At 43.5% G+C, this 16,597-nt stretch overlaps 1 pseudogene; it reads left to right on the top strand.

Annotated features, from left to right (window-relative positions):
* The first annotated feature begins 2,334 nt into the window (after positions 1 to 2,334).
* LOC121270490 lies at positions 2,335 to 16,597 on the top strand (annotated as a pseudogene).

Genomic DNA, 16,597 nt, shown 5'->3' with positions numbered 1-16,597 from the left:
TCCCTCAATTCTTTGGCAGACGGTGGTGTTGTATCAATTTCACTGGACTAGTAATCCAGATACCTAAGTTTTCTTCTGGGGACACGAATTCATATCCCACCATGGCAGCTAGGGGAATTTAAATTCAATAATAAACCTGGGATTGAAAGCTGGTCTCAATGAAGGGAACCGTGAAACTATCATCGATTGTGGAAAAAAATAATCATCTCGTTCACTCATGTCCTTTAGGAAACCAAATCTGCCACCGTACCTGATGTGACCTACACTTGACTCCAGATCCACAGCAATATGGTGGACTCTAACTGCCCTCTGAAATGGCCTAGCAAGGCACTCGTTTCAAGGGCAATTAGGGACAAGCAACAAATGCTGGCCTTGCCATTGACACCCCACATCCCGTGAAAGAGTAAAGGGACAAAACAATCACACAGATATAGATGTTTGACTGTCACAAAATGTATCCTGTCTGAGTCCTCTCTGATAGTCTGTAATTCTCTCCATCCATCCATTCATGACAATATTAAGATGTGTTGGAGAGATCTTCCAATGAGCTATTGATGCTGACAGGGTGTGAGAGAAGCTGGATAACTTTTCTTTCCCGAGAGAGTGGAACAGTTCACATAGGTTCACAACTTAAAAAAATAAAATTGACTCCAGTGTTGTTGCTGGGCAGATTTGTTTATAAATAGGCCTTGTTGACAATGTTAAGGGTTTGAAGTTGGCTTGCAGCCAAGCGGTCAGCACTGAGGAAACAGATCTTTGATAAACTGCACAAAGACCCAGATGCTTCCTGTAAACGACATTGGACATTCGAGCGTCCCTGACTGCAGCCGGCTGGCTTGCTGCCAAATACTGTGTGGGGCAGATTAACCTAGATAGGAATGAGCAAAATAGGATTTAACCATTCAAACAATAAATGTTTCTGTCGCACACGAAAGGCACATTATAAATGGCATTTCATCCAAGGAAATATTTTAATGAATGCCGTGTTCACTGAGATTAAACGCGATCAGAAAATATTAAACTGACCATATGCTATTTAATTTATATTATTTTTAAGTAAAGGGCATTCCAGTTATTAAAGCCGGTTTATTAAGAGCTTCATGAAGTGCGAGAGAGCGATGTTGATGGTCCCAATCTCCCAGTCTAATGAGATGAATAGAATGGCAAAAAATTAAGAAAGAAATTAAATTAAAAGAAAATTATTGAATTGCCTTAAACCCGCAGGAATTCCTTGAATACTCTCCGAGTTGTGCACTTCATTTAACCTGAGGGATCTCTTATACCTGATTAGCACCGTGTACTGTACAGTTTAATTTGTGCTGATTTCGATTATTTAACAGTCCCTCTCATAGCTGTCAATGAGTGGAGAAATGACCAGTTCATGACCTGCTTCAGTGGAAGATAAAACATTTATTCTTGTGATATTGTGTAATATGCCGCAAAGTCCTGATATCCTGTGTTCCCAATACCAGTGAATGGTAGACAGCCGGTGGCCAATCAAATTAGCTGCAATGATTTGGATGCTGAAGGATAACTTTGCTAATTTCCGTGTCCGTTCTGATTCATTAACTTCTCTGTGAAAAGTTGATGTAATTTTTACGTTTCTCTGTAAACTTACTGTTTAATTATCAGGCAGGCGGGCTTCTTTTGCCGTTAATTTTCACAGGGCTGTCTTAGGGTGAGGGGCAGTTAGAGAAATGCAAGGAGATACATTGTGTAATGTGAGGAGATTCTTCTTATCTCCGGACCCAGATTGTACAGCGATAGCCACCCACACTGTAAATAGAATCACTTTGTTCATCTCCCGCATTTAGTTACATAAATCAATAATAATTCCTATGACTGATACTTTATTGCTGGAATGAGACAGAGACCCGGAGTTGCTGCAAAACAGACTGACAGTCCCTTTATTCCCTAATAATATAATTTAATTTTTTTAAGTTCCATGCCTTGTGAGGCAGTGTAGAAATAAATGGACTTAATTTACAATGGAATTAGTTTTTTTATTAACAGATGTTCAGCTGAAATTTCACCATTAGAGCCAATGGAGACATTACAATGAATCCATTCAGCCAAATATCCCGATATAGATAAAATGTCCACTTTTAACAATAACCTATTGTAAATATCTGAGTCCATTCTGTTGGGGATGTGGAAGGTGGGTCGTGGATCCAATCGCCGCCTCCACCAGGGAATCAATAGACGGCACCTGGAAACCTGCCCCCTTCTGCCGGGTATTTAAATACCACTCACTGGGACCGGAATCCAACAGTCAGGAAGCTGGTTTGTTCACTGAGTTCTGGACAGAATCATTTTCCCTAAGTGATCAGAAGGATGAGGTCGGCGATTTCTCTCAGTTTGTTGCTGACTTTCTTATCCCGTGAGTAGTTTTTATTGTCCTAGCCTCTCACGGTTACTGTCTCAGTGTTAACCTCTCTCTGGAGTGTTACAGAGTCAGGAATCATTTCACCAGGATTAATCCTCGGGGTTTTTGACATATTTTTACAGGTGTCCTATCGGATGTTGTGTGAATTCAGCCAGAGGCAGAGACCGGGCGTCCCGGAGGCTCCCTGAGACTGACCAGCGGCTTCGATCTTGGCAGCTATACCATGTATTGGGTCCGACAGGTTCCCGGGCAGGTTTTGGAGTGGTTGGTTAGCTATTTTAGTTCATCCGGCAATTACTACGCCTCAGGAATTAAGAATCGATTTACTGCGTCCAAAGACACTTCTAGGAGCATCTTCTCCTTGGATATGAAGAACCTGAAGACTGAAGACACCGCCAGCTATTACTGTGCAAAACAGTCACACCGCGAGGAACCAGGGCTGGAGCCGAACAAGAACAGATCGAGAGGGACTCAACAACTTCCATCATAACCTGACGGTCAGTACTTGTTTTAAATGTAATAGTAACTGTAATGATCAGAACCAGACAACAAGCAGCTCCTGACAAAACTAACACAGAGAAATCTTAACAGTAAAACCTAACAAACCAATCGATATAATGGGCTGAGCTTTTGGCTGTGCTTATATTTATTGTTAACGGTTTCCGCAAGTACAGACCTGGATATAATGTTCATTTTAACATGTCTGAAATTTGGAGGAGGTCTCTGTTAATTTAATTTTGTAAATAGGTTTGCATAAAGACTAAACTATACCAGAAGTAAACGTCTATTTGAAGTGAATATTGAGAGGCAGCACTGAACAGGGAGTGGGTGCAGTTTTTGTGCGGGTGTATTTCACTGTGATACTACAATGGGTGGCACAGCAGTTACTGTCAATACAAAAACCCCTCAGCACTAATTGAGTCTGCCTGGGTCAGTGCTCGCTTTTACAATCCAACTATATTTACATTGAAGTCTTTTTTTATGTCCAGGACTGCCCAGAGAACATGGTTTAAGATGGAAAAGCTGTGATAATTATTCATTCATCAGTTGGTGATTTCAATAACATGCTCATGAAATGTAAAACATGAGGGCCATTGATGAATAGCTAAAGATATCTACAACGCAACTATAATTTCGTGAAGATTCATCGCGATCTTACTTTGCCTCTGAATTATCAACATTTAAAATAATGGTGGATTTCTGTGTTTTTCTTGCAGGGACAGTTATTGTATGGCATAGTCCAGGGAATGTAACACGGTGACATCATGGGCTACTGGGGACAAGGGACCATGGTGACGGCGACGGCAGGTAAGAGCCATGCACTGATTTGGTAATTATTTTATTTGAGTCTTTGTTTTATATTTTTGTCTATTTTTATAATTCATTCGTTCACTGAAATGTGGGTTTGGTGGATTCTGTATTGAGGTTTTTTAATAATGTTTCATATGATTCTGCTGAAAAAGGTTTTTATAATTTGGCTGTTTCTCGACAAAAAAAAGTGCTGCTGAGGGATTCAGTCCCTGGTTGTTGTGATTTTGAGTTTATCTGCTGAGGATACTGTGCAGCCGGACTACTTGAAATATCTAACGTTTGTTAAAACAGTTTGACGTTTCTGCAATGTTTAATCTCGGTGACATCTAATGTCTGCGGGTTTTACAGTGTACTGCACAAGGGTTTAAATATGTTTGAAATCAAACCCAATGTTAACAAAATATGCTTAAATTCCAATGTTAATTTAATGAACATGCTCCTACTCACATTATTCCTTATGTCTGTTTGGTTTAATTATTCATTCATTTGGTGACGAGCGGGTTGTCTGGATTCGATGTTGAGATTCTCTTGCAATGTTCCATTGGATTCTGTTGGAAGTGTTTGTAGAATTGAGCTGCTTCTCCATGAAACGGGTTTCAGCCCCTCAGTGATATGATTTGGTGTTTTTCTCCTAAGGAGATTGTGTGTCTGGGTGACTTTGAACAAGTAGAATTTGTGAAACGGTTTGGCGGTTCTGCATTGTTTCTGCATTATTTAAACTTGGTGACGTTCAGCTGTTATACGTTTTGTGACTGAATGGAAACTGTCTACGCGTTTGTCTGTGCTTGCAGCGCGATTGTAGGAATAAACAGGCAGGCTTCAGAAATGGCAAAAACATTTAAAGATATGTTAGAACATTTTGTTTTTTATTTTAAGTGAGAACTGTAGATTAAACTAAACCATGGTTTACGGCGCTCATTCAGAACACAATTCGTTACTGCAATCAGAAACTACATAATTAACAAGTTTTCAAATTGTAGAGTAACATTAATATAATTCAAACAATTATAATGCTGTAATATTTCTTCATACTGACTGAACAGATTTCATATTAACATAATTGATCATTAATTGCCTTTCACAATTCTGCTGTGCTCTGCGCACTATTAACATGATCGGAAAAGTTTTTAGGCTGGAAACATTTTGTGATTATGCATGTAAAAATTTCAAGAAGAATATACTGATTCTACAGAATTGTTCAGATTCACAAGAGATTTTGAATTACATTTTTATATCCCTGATAATCTATGCATTTACTTAAAGAGGAGTTTGACATTGCAGTTTGGCAATATGTCTATTCGATTATTACATTCTTTCTGTGCAGCCGTAACCACATTGTTCCTTCAATGTCATTGGGATTTGGATAGAGAAATAATTGTCACTAATCTAGTCTTAAGCAGTTTTCGGGGAGTGGGGGGGGGGGGTGGTTGGAATTTTCTGGCAGTAAAGGAACAATTTTTACATGTTTTTGGAACTGTCGGAAGGTTCAAACTGCATGTGATTAGAAATTGACAAGTAAGAGCTTGAAATTCGAACAGATTAATTTAGTTGCGAACATTAATATCAGTCTTGAACTTAATAACGACATCCTGTCTCCCATAGCTGTGCTGTACACAGGATAGAATTGTAGGAGAAGAACGGATTATATCTGAGCTTCATGCTTAATTCTTATTAAATATTAAATTGAAGAATAAAATCTCGAATCAATTTGCTGATTATATTTCATTGTCGAAGGGGATCTGAATAAATTGTTCTCATCAAGTTTTCTACTGATCAATTTGGATCTTCTTTCAATGAACAATATATTTAATAATTAAATTATAGGGATTGTTATCTAGGAAGCACTTCTATTGATAATAAGTAACTGCCAGGAGCATTTTTTTACATATACTTTCGAGTTAAGACAAGTTTGCTTTAGCAAACAGATGATGTTACAGCTCATCGACAGTTAATGCGGTGTGACCCCGGCTAGACTTGAAAATATTTAAAATATTCCACTCATAAATTCGTCGTGTGAATTACTCGATGAGAGTAGATGGAATTTATGATTTCTCAATGCGTTCAGAAACACGCACAGTTTACAATTGTGTGTTAAAACAGAGCAGTAGAAGCAAAAGTAAAATGGTAAATAGTGATTAGATTTAAGTAAAATTGATATACTTGTCTGAATGTTTCCGTCTCGTAATTTGAACTTTATTGTTTAACATTGTTTCAGTGTCAGGTTGATTTAAATAAACCCCAATTATTTCACAAAGTACCAGGGAGAAGCAAATTTTCAATTATTGAAAACTATTTATTTAATATTGCAGAGTAGAAATCAGCTAACAAGAAAATGAATTGACAGTAACAACATAATTAACTTATAATAAAATATTAGGGATAATTAATTCAACATAAATAAGCAGTTTCCTGGTCATTATAGTGAATGCAAAATCTCAGCGTGGAGAGAATTTTTATTTGTATCCAAAATGAATTTAGAAAAGAATACTTTTCTTACTCAGCTGTGCTCAACTCTATAAGTGTTTCACCTCGATGATTTTATTGATTCTATTTATCCCTAAAATCAAATCAAATCAGTGGGTAATTGGCTTTCAATGTGAATGTTTCCTGATTTGTTTAATTCTTACCCTGTCATTCAGTCTCTGTTACAGACACCAAATTATCCTGAATCGGTAATATTTGCTGTGTTCATTTTCAGGGTAAATTAAATCTTACACTGTTTGGAGATTTGAGACAGACAGGGAGAATTAGATGGAGTTCAAAGGGAGTTTTGAAATAAAAGTCAGATTAATTTCAAAGAACTTATAGAATAATTGTCGTAAATTGACTATTGATCAATTCGAATCAAACAGCTTGAATGAAAGGGACAGATTGAACAGATCTATCTGCTGGGAACGGAACTCGATTGTTGCACCATTTGTGTTTGTTCTGTTTCTGTGCACGTGCTCACTGTGCTGGGACCAGGAATCTTCCTGACTGGTTGTAAACCTTCTGGTTCGTATTTCAGAAAGTGCAATTTGATTTATTTCTTCAAAAGACTTGTATCTGTGAGAAATGTGAAAGTTTGACTTTCTGCCCAGGCGCCTCAGAAATGAGATACCCAATCCATTATGACAGTCAGAAAGGACAATTCAGAAATGACAGACAGACTGTTGAGGGAGATTCAGTCGATTTTAAATCAATGATGTACCTATCTTGGGGGTGTTCAGTTAGGCAATGCAAAGAGTGCTTTATTCTATTTTAGTCCGTGCTGTAGCAGTCCTTGGCCTATTTGGTTGGACTCTGTGGAGGAGGAAATTAGCCTGTATCTTATTTTTAAACCTGTCATAGGATGTTGAGGTCGCTGGCAAGGACAGCATTTGTTGTCTATCCCTAATTACCCCTTGAGGAAGTGTTGAAATGCCGCCTCCTTGAATACCTGCAGGTGCACTCACAGTGCTGTTAGGTCAGGAGTTCCAGGATTTTGATGTATTCACAGTGAAGGCGCGGTGATATAATTCCAAGTCAGGATGGTGGGTGACTTGGAGGGGAGCGTACAGGTGACGGTGTTCCCAAGCACCTGCTGCCCTTGTCCTTCTAGTTAGGAGAGGTTTGCGTTTTGAAGGTGTTGCTGAAGGAGCCTTGGCGAGTTGCTGCAGTGCATTTTGTATATGCTACATACTGCTGCCACTGTGTGGTGGTGGGGGAGGAAGTGAATGTTTAAGGCAGTGGATGGGATACCAATTCTGTGGGCTGCTTTGTCCTGGATAGTATCGATTTTCTTGGGGTTTTTTGAAGTTTCACTCATTCAGGCCAGTCCTGACTTGTGCCTTGTAGATGGTGCGTTGTCTTTGGGTGATATGAGTTGAATGACTCGCCACAGAATTCCCAGCCTCTGATCGGCTCTTGCAGCCACAGCATTTTTATCAAAACCGGATTGAACCCTCTCCTGTGCATATTTGACGGGACAATATAGAGGGAGTTTTATTCTAAATCAAACCAGTGCTGTACCTGTTTCGGAGTGTTTGACACTTCAGTGGAGTGTTGGCTTTCTGTTGAATCCCACCCTTGCAGCTGGTGACAGGAGTGCACCGGGGGAGGAGTGGGGACTTTAATCCATATCTTAATTTGTCCTGTTCCTGACCTGAGAGTCTTTTCCCCGCAGAGGTCAAACAAACTGAATCAGCATTGAACTAACTGGCTGTGAGTCCTCGAGCCAGATCTGTGAAAATAAATTGTTCCATTGCTCGGTTGAAATGACACACGTTAATTGTTATTAACAATATTTCTGGAGAGAACATGTATAAATTTTAATTAATTAATTAAGTTTAAGCATTTTGAGTATCAGAAAATCATTGAATGTGAGTGACCTGAACTTAAGCACAATTTCAGAACAAACAGAATCAGGGAGTGACAGTGAGGCTCCAGAGAGCAGTGCCTGTTCTGATCTGATCAGAGGCTGCGAGTTATTTAAACGATTGAAATGGACAATGACCGGCCTCCCACTCCAAATAACCAGCCGCGGGGGATTTAGGGAAAAAGGAGCCACCATCAAAAACTGAGTCATTGGACTGCTGCCTGCAGGGGGAGGAATGAATGACAGAAATGAGAGCATGAGGAGGACATTCAGCCCTTCAATCCTGTCCTCCATTCAGTAAGATCATGGCTGATCTACCTCGACACACTCAGTCTCTTTACCACACACCCTCACTCGCTCACTCTCTCTGTCACACCCGGTCTCTCTGTCACACACACACACTCTCACATTTTCCCTCTCGCACACAAACTCTCTTTAACACACACACATTCTGTCTCTCACATATTGCCTCTCTCTTTCATGCACGCTCTCATACAGACTTTCATACACATTCTCTCATACACATGCTCTCTCAAATATACACACTCTCACACACGTACACACTATCTCTCTCACACACATGCACTCTTTCTTTCTCACACATGCACTCACACACACACACACGCACGGGCACACTCCCTCTCTTTTACGCACACCCACTCTCTCTCACATACATGCACCCTCTCTCCCAAGCACATACACACTCACACATGCACACACTTTCCATTCTCTCTCTCTCTCTCGCACACACACAGAAACACAAACACATTCCCTCTCACACACACACTTTTTCTCTCACACATGCACTCTCTCTCATTCTCTCTCTCACACACACTCTTTCGCTCTCGCTCTCTCTCTCTGACAAAAACACTGGCTCTCTCTTTCACACACTGTTTCTCTCCCACACACACACACACGTTCTCTCTCACACATTCTTTCTCTCCTACACACACATTCTCCATCTCACACACTCTCACACTTATACTCCCTATCTCACACACACACACTCACACACACACACACACTCCGTCTCTCTCTGTCTCTGTGCCTTTCTCTCTCAAAAACACACATACACTTGCATGCACTCTCTCTCTCTTTATCACGCAGACACACACACATTCTCACACGCAGAAGTGGGCTGAAAATGCCAACTGCAGAATGAAAATCCGTTAAGCTGCATAAATGCTCATTGTTCCATTTCTGATGCCTTTTTGTGGAAAATGAAATTACACAGGTGACATCACTATATATGTGGGGAATTTCCAAGTGTTGAACCAAACACAAAGAAACAAGAAAAAGGGAGGGATGTGACGGAGACCATGGCCACCTGGATCCCCAACACTGGTGCACACTTGGTGCAAGATGCCTGCACAGCCCATCCTGGATTTGCTGTAACCTTCCCCTCCAGCCCCCTCAGTCTGCCTATTCGCACACTGACACGGGTTTCTCAAAGAAAGGCATTGGCATTAAAGCAGCTGGCCAGCGATCTATACTGCTGCCTGACTTTACACAGCCGGTGTTACTGAAAGCTGATCAATATGGAGAATCGGGAGAGGAAGAGGGGGAGGTGGAGGTGGTGGAGCCGATTGGAGGAGCCCCCAGCTCGATGTGGACAACAGACAACGGAAAGCTGAGCCGGAGTGGAAAATCATCCGGAGAAACATTGCCTTAATGAGCTTCCTGCACCTGGGCACCCTCACTACCCAAAATCACTCACCCTCACTCACTCTCTCACTCACCCTCGCTCACTCACCCTCACACCCTCACCCTCATACACTGGCCATCACTCACTGGCCCTCACCCACCCTTGCTCACCCACCCTCACTCCCTCACCCTCATTCACTCACCCATCACTCACACACCCTCACTCATGCACACTCATTCACCCACCCACACCCACCTTCACTCACCCTCATTGACTCACCATCAATTACTCGCTCACCTTCACTCACTCACCCCTCACTCACTCACCCTTCACTCTCTCACCCATCACTCACACACACTCACCATCCTCACTCACCCTCACTCAACCTCACTTCTCACCCCCCACTCACTCACAAACCCTTACACACCCTCACTTCCTCTCACTCACCCTTACACACCCAGCCTCACCCACCCTCACTCACCCTTACCCACCAAACCTCATTCATACTTATCCCCCCGCTGTCACACACCCACTCACCGTCACTCACATACCCACCCTCACATACCCACCAACCAACCCTCACTCACCCACTCATCTACCCTCATTCAAACACCTGCCCTCACTCACTCATCCATCCTCACTCACCCACAATTAGACACCCACCCACGCTCACTCACCACCCACCCTCACTCACTCCTTCACTCACCCTCAATCACTCAGCCACCCACCCTCACTCTGTCACTCAGCCACCCTCACTTTGTCAATCATGCACACGCTAACTCACTCGATCACTTTTCCTAAATCAGTGTGTGGGAGGGTGGGAACTGCGGGGAAGAGAGACCTGGAAGCGAGGCCTGAGGCCTCACAGTGTCAGAAAGTGGAGCAAGGCCGAAGGGAGCAATGAGCATCGGTGGAAAGGGCAGAGAGGTGAGGCTAAAGTGCAGAGAGCCTGGGGGAAAGGGCAGAGAGGTGAGGCTAAAGTGCAGAGAGCCTGGGGGAAAGGGCAGAGAGGTGGGAGAAGGGAAGAGATTCGGGGAAAGGGGAAGCAATCCAGCAGAAAGTGCCTAGAGATGAGGCAAAGGTCAGCGAGCCGGGGACCGGGCAGAGACCCGTGGAATAATTGCAGAGAGCTGGGAGGGAAAGGGCAGAGAGGTGGGGGAGAAAGGTCAGAGAGGCACGAGGGGGAAAGGGCAGAGAGGCGGGAGGGGCTAAGGGCAGAGCGGAGTTGGGGGGGGAGTCCAGGGCAGAGAAGTGAGGGGCAGGGGAAGGGCAAAGAGGCATAGGGGGAAGGACAGAGCGACCATGGAAAGGGCAGAGATGGGGGGGAAAGGTCAGAGAGCGGGGAAAAAGCGCATAAAGCCTTGGAGTAAGTGCAGAAACCTGGGGGAGAAAGGGCAGAGAGCTAGGGGATGAAGGGAGGTGAGGTGACAGAAAGGTCAGCGAACCAGAGAAAAGGTCAGACAGCCAGATGAAAGCGCAGAGAGCTGTGGAATAAATGAAGAGACCTGGGTGAGAAAGGACAGTGAGGTGGCAGGGAAAGGGCAGAGAGGCGGAGGGGGGAAAGGGCAGAGAGGCAGGAGGGGGAAAGGGCAGAGAGGCGGGAGGGGGGTAAGGGCAGGTAGGAGGGAGGGAGTAAGGGTAGAGAAGCTGGGGGGTGGAAGGGCAAAGGGGAGGGGGAATAGGCAGAGGGGAGGGGGAAAGGTCAGAGAGGCGGAGGGTAAAGGCAGAGGGGTGGGGGGAATGGGCAGAGGGGAGCGGGGATAGGGCTGAGAGGGGAGAGGGTAAAGGGCAGAGCGGCGGGGGCAAAGGGAGAGAGGTGGGGGTTGCAGGGCAGAAGGCGTGGTTGGGGCTGGCAGAGAGGTGGGGGAAGGGCAGGAAGGCGGGGATTGGGGGAAGGGCAGAGAGGCGCGAGAAAGCGCAGAGAGTCAGGCTATAGCAGGGAGAGCTGGGCAAAAGCAGTTGCGAGCCGAGGCCCCAGGCGCCCTGGGCCCCACTCTCTCTATCTCTCTCTCCTTCATTGTCTCTCCTCCTCCTGAAATCCTTTCCATTCCCAGGGAAAGGCACTAAGTGCCTGGGATAGAAGGGAGACAATGTCTTCGTGCACTTCCCCCCGTCTCCCTGCGCCTTTCTTTATCGGGTGTTCGCTGCCCCTCCAGTCACAACCTGTTTGTCTCCCACTTTTACTGCTGATAGAGCGAAAATGCTGGAACCTATTATTGAGGAATCTATCACGGGTCACTTAGAAAATCCAAATGCAAATGTGGATCCATCATGGTTTTGTGAAAGGGGAATCATGTTTGGCTGATTTAATTGAGGTCTTTTGAACAAGCAGCAAGGAACATGAATAAAGGAGAACCTGTGGATGTGATGTACTTGGGCTCCCAGAAGGCATTTGACAAAGTGACACATCAAAGGTTATTACACAAAATAATGGTGTCAGCTGTAATATTTCAGCATGGGTAGAAGCTTGGTTAGCTAACAGGAAACAGAGAGTTGGGATAAATTGTTTATTTTAGGTTGGCAAGATGTGACAAGTGGAGTGCCACGGGGATCAATGTTGTGGCATCAACTATTTACAATTTATATCAATGACTTGAATGAAAGGACTGAATGAATTTGCTAAATTTGCTGAGAACACAAAGATAGATAGGAATGTAAGTGGTGACGAGGGGATAAAGGTCAGCAAAGGGATATCAATAGGTTAAGTGAGTGGGCAAAAAATGACAGATGGAGTATAATGTGGGAAAATATAAACTTGTCCACTTTGGCAGGAAGAATATAAAAGCAGCATATTATTGAAAGGGAGAGAGATTGCAGAACCCTGAGGTACAGAGGAATGTGGATCCCTTGGTGTATGAATCACAAAAAGTTATAATACAGGAACAGCTGATGATGAGGAAGGCAAAGGGAGTGTTGGCATTTATTATAAAGGGAATAGAATATAAATGGAAAGATATTTTGTTACAGTTTAACAGGGTGTCGATGAGACCTCTTCTGAATTACTGTGTACAGATTTGGTCTCATTTAAGAAAGGGTATAAAAGCATTAGAAGTTGTTCAGAGAATGTTAATTCAAATGATACTGGGAGGTGTCGTCGGTTATCTTATGTGGAAATTTGGATAGGCTGGGCCTGTATCCTTTGGAGTTTAGAAGAATAAGAGCTGATTTTATTGAAACATGGAAGATCCTGAGGGAAATTCACAGGGTGGATGCTGAAAGGATGTTTCCCCTTGTGAGAGAAACTAACGATAAGGAACACAGTTTAAAAATAAGAGATGTCCCATTTCAGCTGGAAATGAGGAGATTTTATTTTTCTCTCAAAGGGTTGTGAAACTTTGGAACTCTCTTCCCCAAAGAGAGATGGAATCATTAATATTTCAAGGCAGAGGTAGAGAGATTCTTCATTGACAAGGGAGTTAAAGTTTAGCTGAGAGTAGGCGGGAATGTGAAGTTAACGCCACAATCAGATCAGCTATGATCGTATTGAATGGTGGAGGAGGCTCCAGAGGCTGAATGGCTTACTCCTGCTACTGATCCGCACGTTCATATGTACATACGCTTGGAAAATGTCGTACTTACTGTAACTGGTATTCAGTTTAGAGTTCTATGGTCATTATATAGGTACCATTACAAAGGTACTTCCGAAGGGTTGTTGCTATTCTTTGTTTTGGGGGGACGTGGAGAGGGGCAGGGGTATCAGCCAATTTGAACAGAGCCAATTTCCAAACTGCAATGATATGAATGACGATACAATTTCTCTATCACCAAGTGTTGTTGATTGAGAAATAAATGGTGGCCGAAATAATGTGGGAACAACCTCTGCTCTTCCATTTTAATCCAATGTTCTATTTTAGTCATGGGATAGAGGCGGAAAAAGAGGTGTGGGTTTCTAAAGAGGGAACCGACAGATGAGGATCACCAAATTATGGAAATAATAAATGATCAAATGTGGATGTGGGTTTTATTTGGAATATATTAGGATATGTTTAGAGTTATAGTCAAATTTTGAGTTGTTTGTTTACTTAATGATCACAAGTCACACAGTCCAACTTGTTCAATCGGCCATTCTTTCCCCGCGACACCGTTTTTGCCCACTCTCTACAGCCTGGTCTCCCCCTGTCAGCAACACAACACCAACGGCTCCAACACCTACAGCTGTTTGGCGATGGACTACTCCCTAGAAATCACCAACCTGACCTGGAAGAAAGATGGGCAGCCAATCACCACTGGATTTAAGACTTACCCGTCAGTGAGAAACCAGAAGGGAACCTTCAACCTGAGCAGCCAGTTAACCATCACCGAGTGAGAGGGGGAATGCAGCAAAATCAGGTGTGAGGTTCAATGCAGCGGCTCAGCCAAGAGCATTGGAATGCACTGTAAGTGTTGGGGAACTTGTGAGAAACAGAAAGGTTGTGATTAACCTGTATAGGGCCTTGATTATAACACAATTATAGTGCTCTGTATAGTTCTGATCCCTGGAAATTCTAGGTTAGTGTCCATTGATCGCAAAGAGCCTGTTAAAATATAAGAACTCATTGTATCTGTTATCAATTTCTTCTGCAAGAAATGGCTAATCTGTGGTTTTTGAAGGTGCTGGGCCTGACATCTTCCCTCCAACTGTTCTCCTCACCGTGAGTTCCTGGGAAGAAATCACAACGAACAAATTTGCAACCGCCGTCTGTTCAATCATCGATCTCCGTTCAAAGTCAATGACCGTGAAGTGGCTGAAGAATGGACAACCCATGGCTTCAGGAATTGTCATCTCTCCCGTCTTTGAAGTGAACGGGAACTTCTCGGCGACCAGTCGGCTGAAAGTCTCCGCTGGGGAATGGTTCAGCGACGTGGTCTATACCTGTCAGGTCACTCACCAAGGGGTCACCCAAAGTCGAAACGCCACCAAGTGTGAGGGTAAGAAATACAAACCGAGGAAGTAATGGATCATTCTGCTCTCCGATGTTAATCAAATCAGGAATTTATTGGAGTTAGTAGAAACCATGGAACAACTTCTAATTTACTATCATGTAGTTATTGTTTAATTCCGATGTAAGAGCTGCATTCGGATTGTTCACCATTCAGGGTTTTATCACATCACTTCCCTACATTGACGTCACAGAGTGAGTGAGGTGGACTTGACATCAACTTTACCCTGTGTCAGCTGATGATATTTGGAGAGGCAGAAGGTGTCTGGAACACTTCACTGGTAACAGCTTCGGGATAGAGTGTTGGAAAGTGCATCCACCCTATTTATAATACGGCTTTCAGTACTGCATTCCAGGGCCTAGGAATGATACATTTGTATTGGTACTGGGGCAACGCAGATTCATGAAAATGTTACCGGGGCTGAAGGACTTAAATTATGAGAAATATTTACACAGACCAAGCTGCTTTTACATTGTGTAAAGAAAATTAAAGACGATAGTTAGAGGTTGATATGTCCAAGGTGATTTATTCTCCTTCAGGGAGTGAAGGCTGAATACTGCTGTCCTGCTCCTGAAGGTGAAACTTTGGTTGATCTTCATTTCTGTCTCACTGACAGATTCCCACTGCCCCAACGATCCCAAAATTGCTCTATTGCCACCGCCAATAGAACAGGTCTTACTGGAGGCGACCGTGACCTTAACCTGCATCGTTTCTAATGTTCCTTATGGAGTCCTTGTGTCCTGGACACAAGAGAAGAAGCCTTTGAAATCAGAGATCGCTGTCCAACCGGGAGAGGATCTTGACAGCGTGGTCAGCAATGTAAACATCTCGACACAAGCCTGGCTGAGTGGGGTTGAGTTCTTCTGTGTGGTGAGCCAACAGGATCTGCCGATTCCTTTAAGAATTTCCATCCACCAGGTGAGCGGTGAGATTGAAGCAATAAATGGCTCAATGTGTCTATTTCCAGTGTAAGTGTAAGGATCAATCTTTACTATTCAGTGTATTCATGGCCTACTCTGATTAGCAATTTCGCCAACTAAACGTCCTGTGCCTGTGGACTTTCAGGGGGAAATTGATAAGTAGATGAATGAACAATGAATTGAAGGCTGTGCCATTGGGTTTAGATGAAGCAAGATGGGAGGAGCCTGGAACACCAACATAGACCAGTTGGGCAGAATGGCCTGTTTCTGTGCTGTAAACTTTGAGAAACTTTCTCGTCCAACCCCATAAGTTCTTGGGGAAAAGGATTGTGTCCACCATTGCTCCGAGCTGGAAAGCCGGACAGATCCCAAAGTATTTTATTTATTAATTCATGGGATGTGGGCGTCGCTAGCTGGGCCAGTGTTTATTGCCCATCCCTAATTGCCCTTGACAAGGTGGTGAACCGCTGCAGTCCATGTGGTATAGATACACCCACAGGGCTGTTAGGAAGGGAGTTCCAGGATTTTGATTCAGCCATAGTGAAGGATCGGTGATATATTTCCAACAAGTGGATAATGAAACCTATTAATATTCATCACAAAACACATTTCTCTCACAGCTAACCAGCAGCTTCATTGTCTACGAAAGTATCCAGTTTATTGACATTTATTGTACATTTTCTGCAGTTAATGACCCGCGGGAACCGTCCGTGTCTGCTCTCCTGCCCTCGGCAGAAGATGTCTCTGTTCAGAGATTCGTCTCCCTCAGCTGCTTAGTGAGAGGTTTCTCCCCACGAGAGATTTTTGTCAAGTGGACCGTCAATGACAAGCCGGTAGATCCCGGGAACTACAAGAACACCGAGGTGGTGGCGGAGAACGGCAATAGCTCCTTCTTCATGTACAGCCTGTTATACATTGCAGCGGAGTAGTGGGCCAGCGGCGCTTCTTACTCCTGTGTGGTGGGACATGAAGCGATCCCCTTGAAGATCATCAGCTGAACAGTTGATAAATCCAGTGGTAAACCGAGTTTTGTGAACATTTCCCTTACACCGATGGACACAGTTAATTCATGTCAATGA

This window comes from Carcharodon carcharias, chromosome 27 (assembly GCF_017639515.1).
Source record: "Carcharodon carcharias isolate sCarCar2 chromosome 27, sCarCar2.pri, whole genome shotgun sequence".
In the NCBI taxonomy this organism is placed as follows: Eukaryota; Metazoa; Chordata; class Chondrichthyes; order Lamniformes; family Lamnidae; genus Carcharodon; species Carcharodon carcharias.
Note: the sequence above shows the minus strand (reverse complement) of the source record. Positions and strands in the feature narration are given on the sequence as shown.